A 10,000-nucleotide genomic window follows, 5' to 3' on the forward strand; every position below is an offset into this window, starting at 1 on the left:
CGATCGCCATCTATCTATCAACCTCTCCCACTCTCTACCTCTCTCTTTCGCTCACTCATTGAAGCTCTCGCTCTCTCTCTCTCTCTCACACACACTCTCTTATACCCTCCCTCTCTCCTCCTCTCTCCCTCACTCTCTTACCGTCTCTCTCTCTCTTACCCTCTCTCCTCCTCTCTCTCTCACTCTCTAACCCTCTCTCTCTCTCTCTCTCTCTCTCTCTCTCTCTCTCTCTCTCTCTCTCTCTCTCTCTCTCTCTCTCTCTCTCTCTCTCTCTCTCTCTCTCTCTCTCTCTCTCTCTCTCTCTTTCTCTCTCTCTCTCTTTAGATCTTTATCATTCTAACATTCACCTCCGTCAATGTTAAGTTAACATGTTACAGTAATAATAGAAAGTGATGGAAGGAGTTCATTCAGTGGACCAGGATTCTCATCCTAACCCGGCCTTCCTGTTGTTTGTTCCCAGTGCCACGATGGAGCAGAGTGGAGACCTGGTCTGGGATCTGGTCTGAGATCTGGGATATGGGATCCTGGAGTCACCCTCAGAGTCCCACCCACTGATCCAGGAATGGACACAACACCTATAATCCAATGTTTATTGTACTATCTGCTCCAAAGTACTGATGTGTTGGATTCGGATTCATAGACTGCTTTATCAGTCCAGAGGGAAATGGATTCTGACACAATTTCTCAAATCAAGATCGAAAAAATAATAAAGAATATAAATATAATAGGTAAAAAATATAAACACACAAAAGCCTAATACTTATTATAATTGCTCATCTGTTGGGATAACGATGATACATTAAATAATATAGGATATATTTCAATGTATTTTGCAGAATCTTTTGTTTATAATGGAGCTACTACAGATTCAAGAGCAGTCGGCTCTGAGAGGGATATTCAGGAAACACAACAATTAGCAGTCATAGTCAAAAGCCATTGTAATTGTTTAGTATTTCTCCTGTATTTAAAAGAACAGTGTACTGCATACTTTAATTCATGGATTAATACCGTTTTTTTTTATGTTAGAGGATTCCTATTCTCTAAAATAAGAGGATTATATCCTCTTTTTCATGAATGAAGTTTTCAACACGGATGAATGAAGTGAATACAGCTGTATTTATTTAGCAACATATTGCACTGTAAAGAAATAAATTGTAATCTCAGTTGTTTATTTTCCCATGCTGTCAATGCAATTTATTGGTTTCGATGTTTTATGTTTTGATTTTGGTAATTAAAATACATATATATGAAATTTGGTTTCATCTGCTATTTTTGTGCTGAAAGGGTGGAGTATTCAATTTATCTATTGGTTATTTATTAGTTATCTTTTGGATTTTCACGAGTGTCAATGCTACCACTTTTCTTTGCCGAGGCTCTAATTTGGTCAGTTGTAAAAGATTTGACAAAGCCTCTGCAATAGGCCTATGGTAAATCTAACGAACGTCGCTACACCGTCTGTCTAAGGTTATGAACAAAGAAACTAAACCCTGGTGACTTTGAACCGGATAGCCTAGATTTTGATGTGCGCCCGATGTGGGGAAACTACTAATTCAAAATTCTTACATCCAATGAACAACTTTCGATAGATTGATAATATGATAACCCGTCGCCTATTTGACCATCCATGAAGGAATAAATGAACAGTATATGTAGGGGACGATTCGTTAATGATAAGAGATGAATTGAGTCTTCAGTGTAAGACTCGGGTCCGGGTGGACCTCTGGCTCTGAACGGACTAAAATAAGATAAGATAAATAAATCTGCAGGCCTCGTGGTGACCTGGATCCTTAACGGCCTGCAAGTCAAACAGATGGAGAACCACAGGGTCAAGAAGGGATTACTTTCATTTAACACCAAATAAATCCAAAAGAAAGTCATGAAAGTAACAGACAAAACGCCTGTTAATTAAAACAGAAGGGGCTGTGTTGAGGAGGTGTTTTCAGGCATGTCTGATTACGGATTAAAGGCCTGGCTGGCCTAAGGGATTATTTCGCCTTTATTTCTAGCATCCATATTATGTTTTAACAAACCACAACCAGAAAAATTACCAATCGCATCCACCCCTCGTCCACCACAAATAGATTATTAATATAGCCTACAACATAAAGGCCAAGGCCTGTATTTAAAGATCTCCGTAGCCTGACCATATTTACACAGTGTCAGTGTAACATGCCCTGCAACTCACTGTTAATTATTCTAAGATTTTAAGAAAGCCCTACCGCCACACAATACAAAATAAAGAAACACAACGTTCACATAAACGCTCTGAGTTATAATGCGAAATGTGTTAAGTTAAAACAGCCTAAACCCATAAATACCCCGGTCCCTCAAACCGATATTAAACCAGACCCCAGCTTGTCAGCGGTCTGTAATCGGGTTGCTTTGTCATCATTAACTCAGGAGCGCGTCTCATTGAGAGACTTCAGCCGGACCGGACCTGTTGGCCGGGTCACAGGGGGTCAGGGGTCCCGCCGTGGACACTTCCCCAGGGGGCGATAACCGGAGTCGGAGGGCTGCAGCGAGCAGGGGCCCATTGTTACCCCGAGGGGCCACAGTTCAAGGGCCACTAATCAAGTGGTTATTTCCTCCATCTCCCAAGTGACCACCGGACCTCGGAGGGAAGGAGGACCACTGACATCTCACTCCGAGACGAGGGAGTGTGACGTTGATCACCGTTGGTTTAACCGTAGGCCTGGATATAAGTTAATGTAGGCCTATAGGTTTCTATTTAAATTCCCTACTATCTTTTTTTTTGCCTACTAAACGGCAAAATGGCAGACTTCGATTTCATTTTGCAAATGTGTTACGAATGATAAATATATATATCAAAGGAATAAATCCATGAATATTTTTGCAAACTACATGCGATAGCTGGTCTTGGTTTAAACGGTCTTTTAAACCCTCGTGTCTGAAATGACGAGGGGTTAAGGACCAGGATGTGGATACTGGCCTGGATGATCGTTCAGAGACCGCTGATCTGATCCTGAGTGAGAACCAAACCTTGAGTTCCTGATCAGACGGACATATATCCTAGTCTTTATCCCCCACAACACACAGACGACCTTGATTCGTTTATTTAAAAGGCAGCTATTGCCAATGGTCCCGGGCATGGGGAATACAAGGGGGCATCTCTCTCTCTCTCTCTCTCTCTCTCTCTCTCTCTCTCTCTCTCTCTCTCTCTCTCTCTCTCTCTCTCTCTCTCTCTCTCTCTCTCTCTCTCTCTCTCTCTCTCTCTCTCTCTCTCTCTCTCTCTCTCTCTCTCTCTCTCTCTCTCTCTCTCTCTCTCTCTCTCTCTCTCTCTCTCTCTCTCTCTCTCTCTCTCTCTCTCTAGGGTAGAGTCTCTTTAATGAATGGGATCGGATGAGCTGGTGGATTCACCCAAGCAGGTTCCGTTGGATCTGTGATTTAGGCTTTACAGTGCAAATGGAAACTAAATTCTGCAAAATATCCGTTGTCTCTCTAGGTCGTCCTCGGACGAGTCCTCCAGCGGTGCTTCCAATCTCTCGATCCTCGATGCACCTCGTTCGCAAGTGCTTTCTGCTCCCTCGTCTTTCAGAAGTATGTCCACGTATGTTGGTGTGGGACATCCTCTTGATCGATGCCCGTGTGTTGGTTCCAATAGTTGTAAATGGTGATAATACGTAGTTAACGTCAATATTATTTGCAGTGATTGTTGGTTATTTTTGGCATCAATCAAATCAGTTTCAATTGAATAGCCTCGTTAATATAATTGTGAAAGGTGATATCATCTTTTTTTAATATATAGCCTAATTAACATGCATCATTAGGCTATAGGGCTATATTACAAGGTGGAAACATTATAATTCAGCCTATAGACAAAACAGGCCAGTACACAACGCAGACCCATTGTTGACGACTATAGGCCTGCTCTTAATTATTTGATCCATTTCGTTATAAATAAATACATTTCTATTGAAATACCGCCTTGTTAGCGAAAAGTTGACCAGCATATAGGCCTATGTGAATGTTTAATTTTCATACATGAATGCTTGATAAAATAATTTAGGCGAACTAGCGACCTTGCTCGTGACATTTTCATCAATAGAAGTCCTGCATGCATCAGATTAATCTCATTTTAGCAAATAGAGCAATGGACACATTTTATAGCGTGAATTTAAATGCACTGTTTCACCAAAATCGTGAAGCTAAAGACAATAAAGCAGGCTGATTGTCTTTGGCTAATACCGTGAAATGGATTCGCAACATAATGTGGGGAGAACCAATCAATTTATAGTAAAATAAAACACTCCTACAAATTATCCTAATCTCCCACGTCACTGTGATCAATAGGGTGCCGCTCTGAACCCCAACAGAGGAGAGGAACCAGCTAAGACCTGCTCAGATCCCAGTAACATTACCAATAGCAGTTCAGATCCGGGCCTATATGCGGGGAAGGTGAAACGTTTTACCAGACGCGTTATTCAGTCTCATCTCGTACACAACAAGGGAACAGAGAGATGCGTGCAGCACAATCAGACCATGGCAATAACACGAGCAGGGAGGATGGAGGTGGGAAGGAGGAGGAGAGGATGGGGACCACAATAAGGAGGGCGGACGCCATGCGCATGCTCAGAGATAATTAAAGCCCGGTGATCAGACGTCGCTGTTCATTATTCCATCCATCGCCTGTTTAACAGGCTGTGGCCGATCTCTCCGCTTACAGATCTGTTCCCGAGCCTAGTCTTTCCTGATTGGCTGCTGCTAGAGACCCGTTTCATGCAAAGGTTGAAATCAAACCCATTTTAATAGCCCTTTTAAATAAATGAATGCAACAATAAAACGCCGAAATTGTACCCACATTTTCTTAAGACAAACCACACTTGTTTTATATACGATCAAAAATAAATAAATTGACGATTCGTAATGATACCCATGGGCCAAACATTAGTGAAATTCTCTCCCTTGGCAGAAGGGAGAATGAACCAGGCAATACAATACAGCGATTCGTTCTGGCTTGTACTGGGCATGTGGGGCGTGCAGGAAGGCCTTGATCCGAGCAGACTGGTTCGGATCAGACCTCATAAACCACCTCCAAGGGAATTCGGATTCACATTCCGACGGGCTGCGTCTCTGGGCCATTACTATTCACATAATCGACACGGGGTCCCGGGCCGTGTCTGATGTGTGGCTGCGGCGTTGAACTCTGACCCCTGTCTGGAGGGGCCTCGGGGAGAACGTTTGGGTGGGTGGGTGGGGGGGGGGGGGGGAGCGGGGGGCTCAGGCGATGGGTGCTGCTGTGCAGACTGCATCTGCGGTTGCGAGGGGCTCCCGGCCTGGGAGTCCCTGAGTCCAGACACTCCCAGCCGTCCCAGACGAGGACGGCAGACTGGGGGTGGGCCGCTCAGACGTCACCCCCCTCCCCCACTGCCACCCCCCCCCCCAGACCCCCACCACCACCAGCCATTCTATGCAGGCTGTCTGGCCCGGCCGCAACCTCGGAGGCTGGATGTGGAAACGCAGGGGGCCCCTGGCTGGGTCAATGCCAGGGGCCCCTGGCTGGGTCAATGCCGGGGGCCCTGGTCGTGTGGTGCGGGTCGCAGACGGACAGCAGTGGGGCAGAGAGACGCGGAGGAGCCGTCAATTTTTTACGACATTCATTGTTTCGGTGATATCGTTTCCCATATAGCAGACAAAGGCATTGAGCCCTGCAAGGCTTCAGCACGCCTAAACAGTGTCTAAAATCACTCCTGAAATAAAAATAACTTTGTTTTAGACATTCATCCTTTCATAACCAACCCTTGCATTTGATCGCTGAATCGATATCCATATCATTGATAAAAAACACCCTTTCGTTCAAAATTGGCTACAGCACTGTGGGACTTCGGTTCATTAATGTGTTTATTTTAGGGAGAACAAGAGAGGTTGGATATCATAGATAGCTTGGTTCAATTACAGAACTGCGTGTTCAACAGCACCAGAGGAGCCACTAGAGGTTATAAAGAGCACTGCACCCAGAACCAGAGGAGCTCCTATAGGCGTCCTAAAGAGCACTGCACTAGGAACCGGCGGAGGCGGTATTCCCCCCCCCCCCCCCAGGAGACAACCATAGTGATCCGCCTGTCGTGAACTTCACCCGAGAGGCGCAAACACAAAAATACACACAGATTACACATTTTTTGCACACACGTACACACACACAAACACACATTCAAACACACACAGACATATACACGCTAATGCAAAGACAGACAAACACATTAAAGCACACACACACACAAATATACATATTCATACTAACATACGCACGCACAAAAATACAAATACACACACATACAAATGATTGCACACACAAATATATGCATTCATGTATACACGTGCACACATACACGCACACGCACACACACACACACACACACACACACACACACACACACACACACACACACACACACACACACACACACACACACACACACACACACACACAAACACAAATATACACGTTCAAGCACACACACCAAGAAACACATAAACGCACATAAAATGGCTCCCCTCCCCCGCAGACCTCCCGGGAGAGCTGCAGTGGAGCGTGTAGCCACCTGTCAATCACCAGGTCCCGCCCGCGCTAAGAGAGATGTTTTCCACGGGGCCGGCCCGTCCCCTCCCATACATTCTGAGGGCCCTAGCAACCGCGGAAGGTCGGACAGAAGCGCCTTTGTCCAATCACTACGGGAGGCGGCCATTGAGCTCCGGATCCCCTGGGCAACCAGGACCCGAGGTGTCAGAAAGGGCCTTTTCTGGGGTCGGACCGGAGGGGCCCGGTACGTCTGGGGGTCCCGGCGACGGGGCTGAAAGGCGGTGTAACGGAGCGTATGAAGGAGCTGGTGGAGAGCGGATAGGATCATGACTAATCCGCTGTTCCTATCCACTGTGGTCTGATAGGGACACTTAAACAGCCTCTTTGGGCGGCTAGCGGCCCGTGGTGGCGTGTGGTGGTTAGCCTGCGCGGCCGGTGTCACCGTCGGCGCTAGTACTGGTTAGCGCCGGCCATGCTAGCAAGCTAGCCAGGGCCGATGGGTGGGAAGTGCGCGGTTTGCAGTCTTTGTTGTTTTCGTATCTTTAGAGATGTCAGGTGCTCGGTCCTTCTGGGAATACAGCAACACCTGACTGACCGAGCGGTCGCGGTTGTGTCTGTTGTAGCGCTGTTGTTTTTGCGTGTAAACATAGAATGTGTTGCCAAGTTTCCCGAGCTCACTAGACGCTTGGGAATAATGACAAGACGTTTAATATGTAAAGCCGACCTGTGGAGATGGATCTAGGAACGTTTCACAGGTGAAAGACTTTGGTAAAAGAAAACATAATGAAATAGAAAATACCAAAAAGGGGTAATACCCCTTGTATATTAGAATGCCTCATTGGAGTTTTTCGGCGGCTACTCCGCCATTTTGAGAGGACACATGAGAGTAGGCTTCTGTAAAATCCTAAATGAACGTAACTACCGTAACCTAGCAAGATGAAAACGTTGTTTTGCCAAGTCTCACATGATAAACACAGTATCTTACACAGCAATGTCTTCCCCTGATGAGACATCATTTCAACATTAATCGCTCAACACGGATAAAAAAAACATTACTACCACGCCGATAACTAACATTATATGCGAAATAAATCGAAATGTATGAACTGATTATTTAGGATGCATTGAAACCCAGCAGAGACAGAGGAGAGCTGAGCTTGAGGTTGTGTGTCGCCGGGCTGAGGGTTGGGAGGAGGGCATGTTTTATGGACTCGTAGATGTTTTACAGTTTGTGTTAAGGATCTGTTTACGAGGTGGTGAACAAACAGAGAAGTAGATAGCTATTAGCTCAGCCTGGACAGAGCATCAAGCTGTTGTAGAGTTAACTCTGACTCGGCAGTAAACCTTATCGTTATACAGTGAAAGCAAGGGCGACTGTAGACAAAATACCAATCAGATATATGCATTAAATGATACAGAGTATGTACATAAAGCCATAGAATAGGTTAACAAAGAGTGGATTTAATCTGACTGTGCGGCTGTGAACTGGCTGGTTGTGTTTGTGGTCTCCGGCAATGTAGTGCCGATTACAAACTCAACACACACACACAGACACACAGACATACACACACATTCCTGGTATTTTCTTTATCATTAATGAGTATTTCACAGGCCCCCTGCATAATGCTATGGTTTCTATAGCGTCCATTCCACGCTCACACAGCGCTTTTTTCCCACCCTCGCTGCTCCTGGACCTGTCAATCACGGATCTGGATTGAAGCAGTCATAGGCAATAGAAAGTGAGGCCTCAATCTCCCGGCCCCGCCCAGTTCCAACCCCCCCCCCCCCCCCCCCCCCCCATGGCGCTGGGAGTCCTCCACCCGCCAATCAGTCTCACCCTCTGTCGCTCGCCCCGTCTCACCTGCTCGGTCTCACCCCCTCTGTCTACACCACTCTGGCTCACCCTCCCTCCCCCACTTTGTCTCACCCTCTCTTACCCCCGCCGTCTCACCTTGGATCACACGCTACATCTCACCCCCTTTCGCCCGCTTCCTCTCACCCTCTCTCACCTGCCTCGTCTCACCCGCCCTCACCCTCTCCATCTCACCCACTCCGACTCACCCTCCCTGCCCCACTCCGTCTCACCCTCCCCCACTCTTTCTCACCCTCGCTCCCCCTCTCTGTCTTACCCTCTCTCAACCACTCCGTCTCACCCTCCCTCCCCCGCTCCGTCTCACCCTCTCTTACCCGCTCCGTCTCACCCTCTCTTACCTGCTCTGTCTCACCCTATCTTACTCACTCCATCTCACCCTCTCACCAACTCCGTCTCACCCACTCACACTCACTCCGTCTCACCCTCTCTGTCTCACCCTCCCTCCCCCACTCCGTCTCACCCTCTCTCTTCCCACTCCAGTGCCCCCCCCCTCCCTAACGCTGGGACGGTCCCGTCTCCTGAGTCCTGAGCGCCTCCCGCCCAGAGCGGGAAACACCCTCTGGGCGCCTTGTTCTGATGGCTGATGAATAAACATCAGGGAGGGTCTGGAGGGTGGTGGTGGTGGTGGTGGGGGTGGGGGATGTCTGAGGCGTGGCGAGCGAGGCAGGGACGGGGGTGTGGACTCTTTCTTCTCAGCGGGACTGCAACTCGTTTAATTGGAGCACTTGTGGCACCATTACCTCCTTTACTCAAACACGTTACCGATGACAAAAGGAAAACAGCGCTAAGTCCGCCTTTGTTCAGGGGGGGAGGGGGGGGGGGGGGGTGAGGAGGTGGGCTCAATGCCGTTACTCATGTGTGGGAATCAGCCACACTCTCACACTAGCAGGCGCCCGGGCCCCTACCGAGGGCCCAGTGTGGGGGTCGTTCCCCGCTATCTAACGCACAGGTCCGTCGTCTAACGACGCCGGTGGAGGAGAGGTTGTAGGCTAGACGCCGCTCTGATACTGCTCGGCTGGGTCCGTTTGGATGAGAATGAACAAAGGTCAATGTACTGAAGCAAATAAAGAAATAACGCAAAGGTGTGTGCATGTATATACAATCAAACCGCTTTGTGGAGGATGAGCGCAAGGCAGAATATTTTCGGAGGAGAAAGGGAATGGATTTTGTCTCTGCTGTGAATCGACAAGTAGGTCTACACATCGTTATTAAAGGGTTTTAAACAGCAGATGCTAATTGCCCGATAATATGGTATAGATAGGCGGTAATAGGCTAGAAACAGCCCAGTCTTCTGGAGGGTCAGTATCAATTGTTCTTCTAGTTGTGTCATTAAAGTAACACACATTTCTAAAACAATACATTTTACAGCGACCATGTGCGTGCGTCCCCGTTTGGTCTTACACGTGTAGCCGGGTCACTAACCTTTCTGTTTGTCTGACCTTTGACCTAAGGTCAGACCAATAAAGCTGTTGACTGACCACCACTGGGGACGGCAGACTACTTGACCTTTGACCTGAACCCTCAGGAGACAATCCCCGGGACATGACTGACCTTGAATTGTTTTTTAAACTTTTTTTTATTGGGTAACC

The 10,000-nt window shown here is 47.3% G+C and overlaps 1 long non-coding RNA gene across 1 annotated transcript in view; it reads left to right on the forward strand.

The window, feature by feature from the left end:
• LOC115551464 (uncharacterized) overlaps nucleotides 1-1,226 on the forward strand; it is a 12,000-nt gene extending 10,774 nt beyond the window's left edge. Inside the window, exon 4 of the long non-coding RNA XR_003978038.1 lies at nucleotides 461-1,226. This is a non-coding gene — a long non-coding RNA (uncharacterized LOC115551464). The remainder of the gene's footprint in view (nucleotides 1-460) is intronic.
• The last annotated feature ends 8,774 nt before the right edge of the window (nucleotides 1,227-10,000 follow it).

The sequence above is a fragment of the Gadus morhua genome, chromosome 9, assembly GCF_902167405.1.
Source record: "Gadus morhua chromosome 9, gadMor3.0, whole genome shotgun sequence".
Lineage (NCBI taxonomy): Eukaryota > Metazoa > Chordata > Actinopteri > Gadiformes > Gadidae > Gadus > Gadus morhua.